General features: G+C 37.2%; 1 non-coding gene across 1 annotated transcript; it reads left to right on the forward strand.

Moving 5' to 3' along the window:
• The first annotated feature begins 14,878 nt into the window (after nt 1-14,878).
• Nucleotides 14,879-14,939, forward strand: LOC142438303 (U7 small nuclear RNA). Its single transcript, XR_012782704.1, has one exon. It is a non-coding gene; the product is annotated as a U7 small nuclear RNA (small nuclear RNA).
• Nucleotides 14,940-15,887: the final 948 nt, after the last annotated feature.

Raw genomic sequence — 15,887 nt, forward strand, 5'->3', positions numbered from 1 at the left:
CACTCTGTAATATGCTGATAACTCAACCTTGCTTGCTGAAAGTGAGGAGAACGTGAAAGACTTGTTGATGAAGGTCAAGGATTGCAGCCTTCAACCTGGATTACAGCTCCCTGTAACAAAAGCCGAAGTCCGCACAACTTGACCAGTCGGTAACATAAATGGAGAAATCATAAATGGACAAAAGATGGAAGTTTTCAAGAATTTTTGTGTTGCTTAGATCCACAATCAATGCTCATGGAAGCAGCAGCTGAGAAGTGAAAAAGACAAATTGCACTGGGGAAAGCTACTGCACATCACCTCCCGAGAGTGTTAAAAAGCAAGGATGTTGCCTTAAGCGATAATATTTGCCTTACCTACCCCATGCTTATTTTCAATCACCTCATATGCATGTGCAAGTTGGATCTCGAATAGGGCGACCAAAGAAGAATCTATGCATTTGAATTGTGGGGCTGGAGAACAGTATTTAAAGTTCCATGGACTGAAAAAAGAACAAACAAACTTGTCTTGGTGGTGAGATTTTGTCCCTTCATTTTAACCAGTGGAAAACTGGATACAAAACATGGAGCGAACCTTTTCAGCCAGTAGACAACAGAAATCCAAGAAATAGAATCCATAGGAATGGAATGCCCAAACCCAAGGTGGTTAAGTGGGTGGGGCTCATAGTCAAGTTGAACATATAGGACAATGTAGGTTTCTGGGGCTATAAATCTTCAGGAAAGTAAACTGTATCATTTTTCTCCCTGAGAGCAGCTCATGAGGTCAAACCTTTAACCTTTCAGCTAACAGCCTCCCACTAACCCTCTGCCTCGCCGAGATTCCTTCACAAACACCTGACCCTACAGGCCATTTCCAAACTCTTGCACCAGAGAAAGAAGTGCAGAGAGTTTTAATGTCTTGATGAATTGAGGAGCCAGAGATGGGAGTTTAGCGAGGCCAGAACAGCAAGGATTTGTAAGGTAGATAAATCCTTTTATTACATTTTAATTGTTTATTAATGGCCTGCAATAAAGTATAGAAATGGAGATTAAAATTTAGAAATTCATTAATCCAATTTATTAGATAAATTAGGCAGTAAGAAGCAAGCTCATTTATCACGTAAAAAACCTTAATATTAATGTGTGGTGGTGTTTATTCGTGAAAGGGAATTTCATATTAAAACTGATTTTACACATAACTTTTGCTTACTTAAAACTGAGTACAGACAGAAACTCACATTGTAATAGTGATCCTCTGTAGATTAGGGTACATAATCATCTATAAACACATTTTAAATAATAAATCTATAGTTAATACAATACTGTTCTTCATCCATGTCTTCAGATTAAAATTTAATTTAATAAAATAGACTTGTTTCCCTTAGTTGCTCCGTCACATAGTGAATATCTGTTCATCAAAAGTAAGCGATGTAGGCTTATGTACTGTATACCTGTACATTTTTGCTATATTTCTATACTAATTCATTTTAAACCAAAGTATTCATCCCTAAGGGAATGAAAAAATAACAAAAACATATTCTTCATAAGTAGTTTAATATTCAGGGCTATGGAAAAAATAGATTTATCTTCATGGGTTTAGTATTATTTTATTATTTTGAAAAAAGTTTCTCTACTGTACAAACATGCTGTTCAATACATACTTCTAGTTGAGATATTAGGAAAGAGTTTCTAAGTAAAGAATCATAGGTACTTATGAAATTAACTTAATGAAGATAACATAAGCATTACAAAAACGTCCTAAATTAATGGATTATAAATACTTATGAAGTTATCAAAAAATATAAACATCACTTCAACTTAGAAGAAACAGAACAGAACAAAATTGCTTTAGGGACATTTTACTGAAATCAAGTGTCTTTTTCTTCTGTATCCCTCTAAACTAGTGAAATTGTTTGCATTTGATCTATGGATGGAACCACAATTATCCAAGTATTTGTTTTCCTTAGAATTTCCTCGTGATTATCTCAATTAATCCTTTCTATTTGCTTATGAACATAAATGGGATACACTGAGGAAAAAATGAATAAAGATGTAATACTTTGAATAAATACTGATAGCATTTGAGTACCTGGTTCTTCTGCTTTAAGCCATCGGTCCTCTGAGATGTATTTCTGACATACAGTCCTGGATAATACAATCAACTTGTTTTCCCCTTAGTTGTTGAGTCACATAGTGAATATTTTTTGCCTGTTCACATACTCATATATTCAGGCAAGGTCCTTGATGCTTCCATCTCCACTGCATAACACTGGAGCATTAGGGCCAAAGGGCCAAGTGCGGAAAGGAAATTTATGAGATAGGTCAGGAGTTCATTAATAAAATCAAGTTGCATTTAATCTATATTCCTACAAACAATTACCAGGATAATAAAAGGAAAAAAATAGTTTTGAATGGGGTCTATTTGAGATTTGCATCTTCAAATAATCTTAGTCATGACTTCTGGATTTGTGTAGAAATTTCAAAAGAGTTTTCTTAGAATTCTTCCACCCATTACGATGTGTATAAATGTTAATATGCTGAATGGATCTATTATTAATATACCTTCTGAAAACCTTGATGATCATGAAAGTTATCTGTTTCTCACATCGAGGGCCTTTAATCATTGACTTTGAACAGAATCAGACAATTCTGATGATCAGACACACATGCTTTTTTTGTTTGTTTCCTAAGTACAGAAAAATATTCTATTATTACTTTTCTTTGGTTGACTATATATTTGGGGCTGTGCTAGAATAAATTATATTTACCTCCAAAAAGTCTTCCTGTGTAGTCATATTAATCTGCAAATTATTGCAAACATGTCTTATGATTTACCTAAGCTAGGTAATGTACTATATGATTTTAGAGTCTACCTCTGGAGTCAGCCTACTTAAGTATAGATTACTTAAGTGTTACATAACCTGTAGCGAGAAATTACACCAACGATTACTATACAGGATTCCTGGCAAAATTGGTTATGCTTGGAGCTATGACACACAAACTCAGCAGTTCGAACCCCCCCCCCCCCCCCCGCCATTCCACAGGAGAAAGACAGGGCTTTCCATTCCCGTAAATAGTTAGTCTCAGAAACTCACAGGTACAGCTTCCACTCTGTCCTAACAATGCATTGGCATTGACCCCTTGGCAGGGAGTTAGGGTATTATTATAATTGAGGACCAACAGACCAAAGTAGTCTAGGGCTCCCAAGAAGAGATGGCACTTATCCGAAGGTCTGAAGCCAAACTTGCATTTTGTATCAGAAGCAACTTCTACATAGAATGCAAGCTGCTGTCTCTATGACTATGCACGGCTCTCTTCTTAAACAAAGTACTTCTTAAACCGTTTTAGGTGATTGGATTTGCTTAAACATTTTGCTTCCTTAAGAATGCACCATATTCAGAATACCAAGTCCAAAATCATTCTCCGAAAATGTGCTCACTTAATGTGAAACAGAATTATGAAAGTCTTGCGTGTGGTCCCATGAAGAGCCTGTCTGAGTGCTTCCACGTACCAAATGGGTAAATGTCAGTCCTCGCTGGATTTTTATGGAAGTTCTTGTAATCTTTTACAATCAAATTGTACATTCGTCCAAATTGTAACTACCACCTACATGTCAGGCGATCGCTCAATATTTACTTAAGTGTCTTGTATTTTCCTATGAAAACGCCCTGAAAAGTTCCCTCCTCAGATCACTTGATCCAGGATCTTCTGAACCTGAGATTCCCAAATCAGCTTGCTTTGCCAGTTAATAAAACATCTTTAGTTTTGATGATCTATAGTAAAAAAAAAACATTTTAATATAGTTTTACCAGTTTTACTGACATGTAATTGATATATCAATCAATTGTTTAAATATATTTTAAAAGTGTTGTACAAACCATCACAATCAATTTTAGAACACTTTCTACATTCTTTTACCCATTATTATCTCCTCATAACTTCCAATTTCCCCAGCCATACCCTAAGGAACTATTAATCTGATTACTGTCTCTATATATTACCTATCTTGGATTTCATACAAAGAAAAACCTCATGACAGCAAATTAAAACAGAAAAACCTTAATTCAAGAGCAACTATAAGGTAATAGAAACTAGAACAAATGAAAAATAGGTCAAACGGTAAAACAAATCATTAGGTGTTAAATTGCAAGCTAACAAATCGGCAGTAATTCACTTTCTAACACACTGGCTGGGGCGCAAGACTTTTCATATCGCTAGTCATTAATCTGAGGAAGTGCAATGGAGGATTACTCCATCTGGAGACTCTGCAAATAGACTTTGGGCTTTCGTTGTCATCCAGAGACTTCTGCAAACTGGGTGCTCAGAAGTTAAGCTCTAATTCAATTTCCTCCTCTGATCTTGGATTTTATTGTTTACAATCCTCAGTAAGCTTATGTCCTCTGCTCCTGTGACTTAGATGACACTTCGTTTAGATAGCTTCTAGAAGACAAGCCTTTAAGATCCCAGGCACTCTTTTTTCTGACAGCTAGGCACCATCTGATTTCTTCACAAAACTTTGCCATGATCATTCCATGAAGGTAAGTATTGAGCAGGGCCACATTGTAAGAACTAATTTTTTTCTTAGATTGAGGCCTAACATTAAATGGAAGCTAAAAGATCATTCATATATCTACATTTTTGACTTGGTCTAACTCATTGCTCTTTAAAAAATGTTCACTTATTTAAGTTTTCAACCTGTATTAGTGAACATACCATGTATTTTAGTCTAAAAAATGTTCCAGCTTATGTATATTTCCATTTTCCAGTAGTACCTTAAAATCCATACCATTGACCTGATTAATGATATTGCTAATAGAATTATCAAATGTCTCATGGAGATTACCTAAATTATTTATCAACAAGTTGAAAACATGTCTCTAAAGTGGTTCAGGGATATACATATAAACTTTAGATCTGCTTTTAATTTCAACCAAACACTGTCTTTTTTTCCTCTTTGACATTATCAGCATCATTATAGCTGGCAGTTATGTGTTTGTATAAGTAATGGATTGTGAATTTCTATAACATTTGCAAATGTCTTACACACTTGCACGCACTACAAAATCAATGTAATTTTCATAAAGTCAATACCCCCCAGCAACCCTATAGGACAGTGTAGCATTGCTTCTGTGTGTTTCTAAGACAATAACTCTTTTCAAGAGTTCTTAGAAAGGCCATGTCCTTCTCAGATCACCTAGTGTTTTCAAACTGCTGGTTTTTCAGTTACCAGTCTAATTTGTAACCATGACACCACCAGGTTTTTTTTTTCCTTTTGCACACAATAATTACTCAATAAATGTAACTTTTAAGCCAAATGTGATCAAGAAAAGAATTATCCACTCTGCTTAACTGAGCATATTGGGAACAGCAGGTGGGGGTGGGGTCATATATAGAGAAGACTTCATAGCATCAAAGACTTTTATTTAATGATTTTTATAAAGAAATTTTTGTTGTTGTCCTGTACTGTCAAGTTGATTCCAGCCTACAGCAACTCTACAGCACAGAATAGAAGCATCTTACAGGTTTTCTTCACAGGAGCAGATGCTAGGTTTGTTCTCCTTTGGAGATGTTGGGTTCGAACCATGAATCTTTCAGTTAGCACTCGAGAGTTCAGGGTGAGCCTAACTGTCCACATGTTCATCCAGGCATTGGGAGTAACTCAGGGGACAGTTTAACACAATTGCTGCCATCTGAGTCATCATTAGTCAAGAATCTATATAATTAAGAGTAAAAATGTACCTCAAAGAAAGGTGGAGGGGCTAAACAAACAAACAAAGCCTCTCTGAGGGGACGATGTTGAACATCAGCATAAATGATGTGAGCAAGGCTTGTCCAATCCAATGAGAGAGGTTGGGAGATAATAGGAAGTGTTGGAGGACCAAGGAGGGCTCAGACTACAGGATACTGAAAAACAAACTGGTCTCAGCCATTCTATTCCAACTCAAATTAGCTTCCTGAGCTACAAGAAGAGAACTGACTTCAAACAAATTTTCTTGGTCAGAATCTTTACAGAGAAGCTTGCCAGGTCTTTCCTTCCCTGCAATCCTAGATACATTTGACTCACCAACTTTAGGACTCACCATGAATGCGTCCCTTTGCACGAGAACTTTCAGCACTCTGTTGTTTTCAGGCACCATCACGTCGTCTGACTCACAGTGACCCGTGTACAATAGAATGAAACATTGCCCCGCCCTGTGCCAATCCGTTCTTCTGTTGGAGCCATCCATGCAGTCACTCTGTCCATCCCTTAAGTCAAAGGGCTTCCTCTTTTCTGCTACCTCTTTACACAGCATGATGTCCTTCTCCAGTGAATAGGCTTTTTTTACATGCCAAAATTACCAGGGACAGTCTCATCGTCGTTGCCTCTAAGGCACATTCTAGCTGTAGCACCTTCTTCTCAGACCGACTCGTTTGTACTCTGGCAGTCCACAGGACTTTAATACTCCTCGCCAGCACCTTCACTCAAAGGCATCCATTCTGCTTTCTTCCTCATTCAATGAGCGGCTTTCACATGCTTATGAATTGGCTGAAAACACAATGACTGGAGTCAGGTAAGCCTTAGTTCTCAAAAGCCTTGCTTTTCAGCATTCGAAAGAGGTCTTGCACACAGTCTTGTCCAGTGCACCTTGTCCTTAGATCACTGACTGCCACTTCCGGGAGCATTGTTTCGTGGCTCCAATAAACAAAACCTTTGACAGCTTCAATCATTTCTTCATTTAACATGCTGTTACCCACTGGTTCAGCGGTGAAGATTTAGGTGTTCTTTATGTTGACTTTTACTCCAGACTGAAGTCTGCAGTCCTTGATCTTCATTATCAAGTGCTTCAAGTCCTCACTTTCAGCAAGCAAGTTATGTCATCTACATGTTACCACAGGTCGTTAATAAGCCTCGCTCCAATCATGATGTTCTTATTCTGGGAACTCTGCTGAAAGTGGTTTAACCTGAGTGACCTTGTAGCATTTGAAATATGGGTGACATCACTTCCAGCATCACAGCAACAGACAAGCCAACGCAGTATAACGAAGTGGGAGAGAAATGGACTTACATACAAGTTGTATGCAACAATTTCTTTAATAGATTAAATCTATTAGGCAAATGTACCAGAACATATCCATATTTTGGCCAACATACACAGAAATTTTTTAGTTGAAGACTTCATGAATGGTTATAGTGTATTTTTATCTGTTGATAGAATGATTTGGGAAAAATATTTTAGTGTACTTTCCATTTTTTGGAGTTATATGCACACTTGCTCAAATATATTTAAAAGTTAGACTGCCATCCGTAGAATATGGGATTACTAGCAATCAGTTTTCTAACTGTAAGAATTTGCATGATTTAATTAGAGAGTTATCAACTTGATCAATTTCAATGCCTCTCCTTATAATAAATGTGTAATGTTTCCTCCTCTATCCTGGCATAAAATTTAAAAATAATACCTATATTCATAATAGAGAAATACAAAGCCTTACATTTAGCATACGAAGAATAAAGGTACATTATAATCTGTATTCCTCTGTAAGTGCACAGATGTAACAATCCTAGAACAGATGATGAAATAATTAGATGCGGAAAGCCTTCGGTGTATTCATAATGGAAATATAAGTGGACTTTACAAAGTCTATTGGAAAAAACTCTAGTATCTTTCCATTCCTTTTCCCGCAAACTTTTTGGGAGCTCTCTTTTACTACAAAGGAAGGTTATGGAAGTTGCACGTAGGCACGAATTTTCCATTCACTATTGTAGACCCAGTGCTTCCCTAAATGTTTAAAAGCACAAAATATGCATGCTGTTGTTCAAATGCCCTAGCAGCCTTTGTATCAGTGTCTAAGCTGCTAAGGTTATAAACCGAATGCCCCTAGAGTTTCAACTTAATGTCCAGTTTATGAACAACTTCTATTTGCCCTTTAATGCAGGGCAGTAAGTCAGTTTTGTCATGGTCCACAAATTCAAACAAAACTATGGAGGAATTGTGGGGTTTTTTTTAACCTTGATTCATCATGGTAAACAAAATGAGAACAATAATGGATTAAAGTCCTGGGAGGGGAGGCTTCCATTTGGGAGCCTGATAGAAGAGATTGGATTATTGGCAGGACTGTGGAAAGCCACACACCCCAAGTGATGTTGTCTGTACCACAACTAAAAAATCCACAAACTTTGAGTTGATTCCAATTCAGAGAGACTCTACAGAAGGCTTCTGAAAGGGTTTATTTTCATGGGGGCAAACAGCTTCATCTTTCTCTACATTAATGATTTATTGTTGTTAGGCACCATCGCTGGTTCTGACCCATAGCAACTGTATGCACAGTGGGATGCCACCTTGCTCTATCTGTGCCATCCTCTCAATGGGTCCTAATCTTGAGTGCACTTTGGAGCCACTATGTCCATCCATCTCCTGAAGGGCCTTCTCCTAATTCATTGTCCTTCTGCTTTATCCAACATGATGTCCTTCTCCAGGGAGTGGTTTCTTCTGACAGCATGTCCTAGTATGTAAGACAAAGTCTCTCCATCCTGACCTCTAAGAAGCACTCTGCCTGTACTTCTTCCAAGGTAGATCAGTTTGTCCTATTAGCAGTCCAGGACACTTGGAATATTCTTCTCCAGTGCCACAATTCAAATGCATCAGTTATTCTTCACTGTTCTTTATTCAGTGTCCACGTTTCATATTCACATGAAATGCTTGAAAATGCTTTGGCTTTGGTCAGACACCCCTTAGTGTTCAAAGCAATAGCCTTGCTTTTCAGCACTCAAAAGAGGTCTTGTGCAGCAGATTTACCGAATGTAACTCTTCATTTGATGTCTTGCCTGCTGCTTTCATGAGCACTGATTGTGGATCGAAGAAGGACAAAGTCTTTGACAACTCCAATCTTTTCTCCATTTATCATGATGCTCCCTCTTAGTCCAGTTGTGAAGATCGTTGTCTTCTTTACATTGAGTTGTAATTTGTGCTCCAGCTGCGATCCCTTTATCAGGAAGAGCTTCAACTTCTTTTCGCTTTTAGCATGCAAGGGTGTGTCTTGTGCATTTTGCAAGATGCTAATAAGCTTCCTTCCAATATTGATGCTACATTTTCTTCATATAAATCAGCTTCTTTGATTTGCTCAGCATACAGATGGAATAAGTATGGTGAGAAGATACAACCCAGTCCCACACCTTCCCTGATTTTAAACCATGCAGTATTCCCTTGCTCTGTTCGCCCAGTTGCCTCTTGATCCAGATACACGTTCCACAGGAGCGCAATAAAATGTTCTGAAATTCTCATTCTTGTCATGGTTACACATAGTTTGCTATGAACCACATAGTTGAATGCTTTGCATAGTCAGTAATACATCTTTCTGGTATTCTCAGCTTTCAGATAAGATCCATCTGCCATTGACAATGATATCTCTTGCTACATGTCCTCTTCTGAATCAGGCATGAATTTCCTGGAAGTTTCCTGCTAATATACTACTGTAACCATGTTGTACAAGTGTCAGCAATATTTTATCTGCAGGTGATGTCAATGTTATTTTTCTATTTTTACATTCTATTAGGTCATCTTCTCTGAATGGGTACAAATATGGATCTCTTCTAGTTCGTTGGTCAGGTAATTATTTTCCAAATTTCCTGGAATAGATGAGTGAGTGCTTCTAATGCTTCATCAGCTTGTTGAAACATTTTAGTTAGTATCCCATCGATTCCTGGAGTCTGGTTTTTTTTTGTCTAATTTTTTTTAATGCAGCTTGGACTTCCTTCCTCGATACCACTGGTCTTGATCACCTGCTACCCCCTGAAATAATTGAATATCAAGCTGCTTAAGCTTTCAGTTAGTAGCCCCAAACATAGCCAGTACTCCACCAGGACTTCTTCCAAACGGGGCCAGATACGGTGGTGTCTCTTAGATCCAGAAACCACATGTCCTTTTTGTCCAGACATCAAAAGCTTCTCCAGTTGGGTAAAGCCGTACCTATTTTTCATCCTCTGTATAAGTGGACAGGTCTTGAGTTTTATTGACTTCTAACTTACACACACATTGTGAAAATTTTGTTGTGCAAACAGGATGAATACTGCTACCCAGAATGGAAATACTCGAGTGTAGTCACTGGAAATGCTTGAATTCCTAGGTTCTTCTTGCCTTGTTCTGATGCTACATTGCCTTGCTAGTAGCTAAAAGATTTCCTTTGGCTGCAAACCATGCAGGGTCTTCTACTGAAATAAATACTTCTCAGGAAAATTACCCCTTTCAAGGTTTATTTACATCCTCTCTCCTCACTTTTAGGGTGAGAGTTAAGTCTAGAGAACGATATCCAGTATCTCCAATGAGAAAAGCAATCACACACACACACACACAAGAACTATGGGGGACTTTTTGCAACTGACAAAATCATAAGAATGGATTTGAGTGTGATAGGTGAATGGAGTTGCAGGGATGTTAGATGGTGTGCAAAATATAAGGCTGCACAAAGCGAGTTTCTAAATATGGGGCACAGTATAATGACTTTGGATTTCACATACTGGCAAGGACATCTGGAGCTTGTCCTAATTTGCTTACGGAGATGGCTCCCTAAAGCTACAAAAATAATGGGCTCCATTAATGGATGGAAATGCTGACACTGTCTTGGCAGAATATTGTGGAAGGGGTCAACATGCTTAGGGAGGTGGGCATGCTCCAATGGATTTTTTTAACTCTCTGACCCATTTTCCCAAAGACAGCCCCGAGGTTTCTCCCTCTAACGGAAGCAGGCGGGAAGGGATGGGCTTGTGAAGAGAGCGCCAACATCACGTCCTTCCTGAATCCGGGTCAATGGAAGACGGCTGCTCGGGCTTCCCTAGAGTCAATGGAGATGATTGGATTCAAGCATAAGCATCAGAGGTAAACTGCGTGTAGTTATCAAAGTGGGCAGCAGATTCAGAATCATGAGTAGATTTATATTTTCCATGATTTAGTTGATTATCCTTATTAGGTAGAATTCAATATAGACCTGCATTCATTATTCAGAATTGACCACATATCAGTATTTTAAAATCAAATCACCACATTATGTTTATAAAATAGAAATTAGTTAGAATCATCCATGGCTATTTGCAATAAATATGCAATAAAATAAATGATTGCCATTTCCTGTAAGGATAATTGTTAGTTGCATAATATGAATGTTGTAAGTGAATTTTTATATCGATCATTTTCTGATTAGGATAGCAACCCAAATATATCCTGGGCTGCTTCAACTTTATTTTTATCCTGAAGTCCTCACTCCCTTAAAAATGTTTCTCAACTTCAGAAAAAGAAACACGTGTTAAGTGTGAATGTGTATGAGGGAGGATGTCATGATTGCTTTCTAATATAAGCAAACGTGTGCACATTCTAGTAAGGAATGCGTATATGGAGTCCTCTTGCTCTCTTTTGGGTGATTTTTTTAAAGTTTATTTTTGTTGTTGCTTTGATGTTTGTTTGCTTCTCGCTTAAGAACCAGCTCATCCCAAGGGAATTGGTTTCTTGACACTCTGGCTTTAAATGTTCCCCCAACCTGCTTAAGCGGCTGTATGGAAATTCAGTGTAAGTATGTATGGAAATTCAGTGTAAGTATGTATGGAAATATAGTGTAAGTATGTATGGAAATTCAGTGTAAGTATGTATGGAAATTCAGTGTAAGTATGTATGGAAATTCAGTGTAAGTATGCTGGGACGTGCAGAGCATTAATAGTAAAATGGGCCAGTGCTTTCCATGTTCAAGTAGAGTGTCTGGAAGTAGATAGTATGTATGTGTGCTTATGTGGAGATCCTACTGTGTACACTAGGGGTGTTTGCTGCACATAAAAGACATGCATTTTATCTACTGAATATTTTCAACTAGTTAAAATGAACTTTAACATTGATATGTAGAGACTGCAGAAAGTCTGTGAAACAACTGGATTAAAAATACAATTAGGTTAAAAACGAACACTTCATATATCTCCTCGTTTGACCCATTTTAAATTTGCTCTCATTTTTAATATTTTTAGGCTCTCTTTTCTGTTGCACTTTCTCTGTTTTACTGTAGGACATTTTATTGCTGTTATGTTTCTCTGTATATGAAATCCATGATAGGTAAAGCTATGGAGACTGACTGTATTGATGGCTTCTTAAGGGTATGTCAGGGAAGATTAGAGATGAGGAAATGGGGAGCTGATAAAAATGGGTAAAAGAAAGAATAAGATGTTCTAAAAATTGATTGTGGAGATAACTGTACAATTCTTTTAAATATAATTGAATCACTGAATTGTATATGTTCATTTAATTCCATTAAAACTGTTAGAAAATTAAAATAAATTATAAGATAATGGAGTTTTCCATTAATATTTTGAAGATCCTCACATATTTACTCTAGGAAGTCTGGAAAATATATTTATAAGGTTAAAATATTATCTATATAGGTTCTCACAACCTGCTATAGTAGAAAGTAACTTTATATGCACTTTTCTGTTTAATAGAAGCCCTGGTGGTGTAGTGGTCACTCTTTGGGGTGCTAATTTCAAGAGCCAAAGTTAGAAAATTCCAGCCATTTTGCCGAAGAAAGACTGGGCTTTCTGGTCCCACAGTTCCAGTCTCAGAAACTCATAATGGGCAGTTCTACCCTGTCCTACATTGTTTCTATGAATCAGGATCAACTTGATGGCACTGAGGATTTTTTTCCCATCTTTATATAAAATAATGGATACATAACCCTAAACCTTTCTGTTTTACTTACAAAAATTACATATCCTGTCAACACAATGTTTAAAAGCTCATTGAATCTATACAATATATTACTTATTCAAGCAGACTGTTTCACATCTCAATATTAAAATTCATTTAGTCACCAGTGTTTGTGCTTATTTTATAATTTTGTTTTATTTCATTTTAAAATTATTTCATATGATAGATTTCTAGGACGTAGACTTATTAGATCTAATTACACAAATTTTTTAAATTTTCATAATATCTGTTCACCACATTGTTCTAATTTCCTGGCACTCTTTGATATTCACCTTCCCAGCATGATCACTGAAGACAAAATGGGTGCATAAGCAAATTGGTGAAGAAAGCTTATGGTCCCCGGCTATCAAAAGATATAGTGTCTGGGATCTTAAAGGCTTGAAGTTAAAGGAGCAGTCATCTAACAAGGAAACAGATAGCCCCCATGGAAGAAGCCCATCTGCCTGTGTAATCACGAGGCGTGGATGGTATAAGGTATTTGGTATCAAAAGATACTAAACAAAGAATGCTATCTATGTGAATGAGGGAAGTTAGAGTGGAGACCCAAAATCCATCTATAGACAATTGGACATTCCCCACAGAAAGGTTACAAGGAAGGAACAATCCAACCAGGGTGCAGTATAGCACTGATGAAACCTACATCATTCTATTTCCTGAATCCTTCCCCTCCCCCCACTACTATTATCCCGTTCTGCCTTACAAATCCAGCTAGACTGGAGTAAACACATCATTACAGATAATAGCTCTTGAGTCATGGAATTCAGGACAGGTGTAAACCTCAGGAACAGTAGTGGGAATAACAATATCATGAGGGTAGGGGGATGGTGGGGTCAGCGGGAGAGGGGGACAAAGAGGGAAACCATCACAAGGTTGGATATATAACCCACCCCATGGGACAAATAACAGAAATGTGGGTGAAGGAAGACAGTGTAAGACATGAAATAACAACAATAATATATAATTGATAAAGGATTCATGAGTTTGGGAGGGGGGAGGGGGGAGAAGGAGGGCAATATATAGAAGCTCACGTAGAAAGGAAATGTCTTGGAAACGTTGATGGCAATATACGTACCAGTGTGCTTAATACAATTGAATGATGGATTGTCATAAGATTTTTAGGAGCCCCCAATAAAATGATTAATAATAATAAAAATCAATGAATCAATGAATATCCATTCATGTAAGTCAACTTCAAATATATAACTCATATTATCTAACTTTTTAACACTGATGAGGTAGAATATTTCCCACATGCTTATCAATAATTTGATACTTTTGTTAAACATCAGACCATGTTCACAGGCATTTACCTAGAGGGACTATAGAATCCCACACATAGTTTGTTATTAAGTCTTTGTACATTTGTGGTATACTCTGTCTTACTGTGATCTTTTAAGTCACATCATTCCATTTTTAATTATTTTTGAGAGGTTTAAATTTTTGTACCACAAATCTATTTCTAATGTGAAATCATATTTAAGCATAGGAAAAGGAAACCCCACTATACTAATTGACACTATGGATTGTTTCCTATCCCTTTTGCATTTTATAACATATGTGGTACAATATATGAGATAGCTATATCTATTTATTGTACATTCAAGTAAAAAATCATAGAAACTTTCATTAAGCAAAATATCAAAATGAGAGTCTCTTATTTCTTGGTGTGTTTTCTATTTAGGATTAGACCTTCTGAAGGCAGTGTTCCCATTGCTGGCCTGTCCCAGAGTAATTTTTCAGTCATCAATTTACACCAAGTTAAAGCAACAGTTTAGATATCATCAAGGATTTCAAATTATGTCTCCTCAAAATTTGAGTTCGGGGGAAAAAAGAAGTCTGAAGGGGCAAGATCAGGACTACAGGTGTTGGGGTAAGATTTCCCAGTGAAATTTTCCTAGGAAGCCCCCGCGAGAATGACCAAATGTAATAAAGATAAGATCAATTTTTCAAAGATATAAGCTTTATTGTTTTTCTAACTATATACAAGTTTCTAGGCTGCTGTAATTTAATAACATTTAGCATCTATATGTTTCATCTGATCACACTAACTTTATTTTAAAATAAATTATTTTCACATGCTGTCCCCAAATTACTAATTTTTAAATTTGAAACCTATTGCATTAAGTAAACTAATTGATGAAGGAAAGACACTTAAATGTGCATTTATTTTCCTAAAAGAATTGCATGTAGTGTTACAGCTCTTTTAGAATTTGTCTAGCAGGTTTTCTGGTTTTCCCGGAAAACCCACACACACACCAGTAAAACAGTTATTTAACAGCAAAAAAAAAAAAAAAAGAATTGTATATATACCTGATTTTCAGTTCCTCAATTCTCTATTTTCTCATTCTCTTCAAATATATACGACACATGATTTCTTAGAGCTTTTCTGAATTTTTTGTTGCTGTAAATTAATAGACAAAGCAATCAGAAATAAATTTTCTGATCTTTATAAAATAAAAATTCTGACATTAAGATATTGCCCATTATCATTTACTACATTCATACACCTATAATGATTTTAAATTCATGCAGTCCTCCATGTTTTATATGGTCATATTATCGTTCTGAGTTTTAATGACGGTGTACACAGTAATTGAAGTGAAGAATCCCTCACAGGTAACACTGTATCAAGAAAATGCCTTCTTTCATAAGTTCTAATACAACAAGCTGAGCGATGTTCTTTTTTTTAAACATTTTATTAGGGGCTCATACAACTCTTATCACAATCCATACATATACATACATCAGTTGTAGAAAGCACATCTGCACATTCCCTGCCCCGATCATTCTCAAAGCATTTGCTCTCCACTTAAGCCCTTTACATAAGGTCCTCTTTTTTTCCCCTCCCTCCCCGCTCCCCCCTCCCTCATGTGTCCTTGGTATTTTATACATTGTTATTTTGTCATATCTTGCCCTATCCGGAGTCTCCCCCCCCCTTCTCTGCCGTCCATCTCCCAGGGAGGAGGTCACATATGGATCCCTGTAATCAGTTCCCCCTTTCCAACCCACTCGCCCTCCACTCTCCCAGCATCACCCCTCACACCCCTGGTCCTGAAGGTATCGTCCACCCTGGATTCCCTGTGCCTCCAGCCCCCATATTGTGCAGTTGTGAGGTGTTGCTGAGCCTGCTCCATCTCTTTTCAAGCCTATGTACAATGGGACAAAAGACTGATTGGTCCTATGCCATCCTCACACT

This window comes from Tenrec ecaudatus, chromosome 1 (assembly GCF_050624435.1).
Source record: "Tenrec ecaudatus isolate mTenEca1 chromosome 1, mTenEca1.hap1, whole genome shotgun sequence".
NCBI lineage: Eukaryota > Metazoa > Chordata > Mammalia > Afrosoricida > Tenrecidae > Tenrec > Tenrec ecaudatus.